The sequence below is a fragment of the Pygoscelis adeliae genome, unplaced genomic scaffold (assembly GCF_000699105.1).
Source record: "Pygoscelis adeliae isolate BGI_AS28 unplaced genomic scaffold, ASM69910v1 Scaffold227, whole genome shotgun sequence".
Lineage (NCBI taxonomy): Eukaryota > Metazoa > Chordata > Aves > Sphenisciformes > Spheniscidae > Pygoscelis > Pygoscelis adeliae.
The window spans coordinates 3629106-3630792 of record NW_008825100.1 but is presented as its reverse complement, the minus strand read 5'-3'; the positions used below and the strand labels follow the sequence as shown (position 1 = coordinate 3630792).

The window sequence follows — 1687 nt, the reverse complement described above, 5'->3', positions numbered from 1 at the left end:
CAGCAGGAGGTCAGATAGGGAAAGTAGATTTATCTGCAGGAGATTTCCAAGCATCTTTGTCTATGGGATTAGGAGTCCAAGCTAAAAATGCCTGAACAAAATGATATTTATAATATGTTATATAAATGCAAAGGCTGCTGTGCATATTAATTAAAGACCAAAGCTGCTTTCAAACAGTGTGATGTGGTGTTTAAGGTACTAAATAGCTTTCCCTTTGTTTCTTTATTTTCCGGTTGCCAAGGAGATCAGGTTTATCGTGTACGGTACCTTTTCTCAAATTAGCTAATCCAAATCATGTTGTTAATGTACGTCTGCTCCAAAGATTAAGAAAATAGGGAGGGAATTCTTTTTTCCAATCAGTGTAATTTGCAAGCTGCTGGGTCATTTTTTTTGTACTCACTTCTGCTTTTCTCTGACCATTTTTTTCCATTACTGAAATCTGAAAATGTGTGAAATAAGATGCTCCACATTCTTTATGCATCACTACCCTTTTCTCTTACCAGCACATTCTTTTTGGTAGTTGTTGCTCTAGACTTTATTATGTCGAGAGCTGCATGCTTGACTTTTTCTCAGCTCTCAGAAATTCTGAGTTGCGCAGATACGAAGGGTTAGAGACATGGCATGAGAATTTGACTAGAAGAGGGCAGGACTGTGAAGACTCTACTGCACCACCCATGTCAAGCCATGGCAGGGCTACCGTGGGAGTGGGAGAGATTGCTGAGGCTGCTCCTTTCTCTAGATTTTCTTATGATGACAAATAACGTCACAAAGGTAGAATGTAGAAGAAAATATACTTTTACTAGTTTAGCAGTAGAAAGTTCCAGGTAATCAAAAGCACTGGTAAGGACAGAAATTGAGTATAAGAGACCCAGTACTGTTTGCTATTAACCATGGGAACATGCCATAGAGATGATTATTATAAGGCTTATGAATCCTTTAATCCAAGATAAATCATTTATGAGTAATGTATGGATTAGATTGCCTGGGACATGCTAGGAAATAAAACTGTGTAAGAGCCAAAAGCTCAAGTTGATGGGGTCTTCATAACTGTGCTAAGCAAAAAGCCCTTAATCCAAGTGAGGGGACCCCCAGACTCCTTGGCGGGTGGCAGTGGGAGGCGATGGGGCTCTCACCCTCACCTTCCCAGTACCCGCTTCACAAGGGGACATCAAGAAAAGTCCTCCCACCTGCCCATCTTCCCTGCAGTAATCCCCTGTGATAAGAGGCTTCTTGCCATATGAAGTAGCAATATTTTCTGTTGGCTGCACCATCAGTCATGGGAAGTTTTGTTACATTTCTGGATCCCAGGCTTCATTCCTTAAGAGCTGTTCTCTTTTAGCTGCCTGCAATTCTTCACATTTTCTCCTGTTTTCTAGCCTTGTGAATACTGTTGTCTCAGGGAGCAGAAGGAAGCAGGACATATTAGGAGAGGGGACAGAACCAGGCCCCTGAGGAGCTTCCTCACACTCAGCTAAGTTAAAACTTTGCATTCAAATGATGCTCAGGTCATAGAGATGTGGCTCAAGGTGCTCTAAGGAGCTCTCTGCCAGGCACCAAGCCATGTCCCAAGCAATTTGCTGACTACCTTTACAGGACCTGGTGGCAGCTGGGAGTGAACCCTTAAATGCTGGTTTCATTGACTCAGGTGTCCCATATCTGGTGATACAGATGAGCATGGGGTAGGTCA

At 42.6% G+C, this 1687-nt stretch overlaps 1 protein-coding gene across 1 annotated transcript in view; it reads left to right on the top strand.

Annotated features, from left to right (window-relative positions):
* SLC15A2 (solute carrier family 15 (oligopeptide transporter), member 2) overlaps window positions 1-1687 on the top strand; it is a 40304-nt gene that overhangs the window by 10201 nt on the left and 28416 nt on the right. The window lies entirely within an intron of this gene.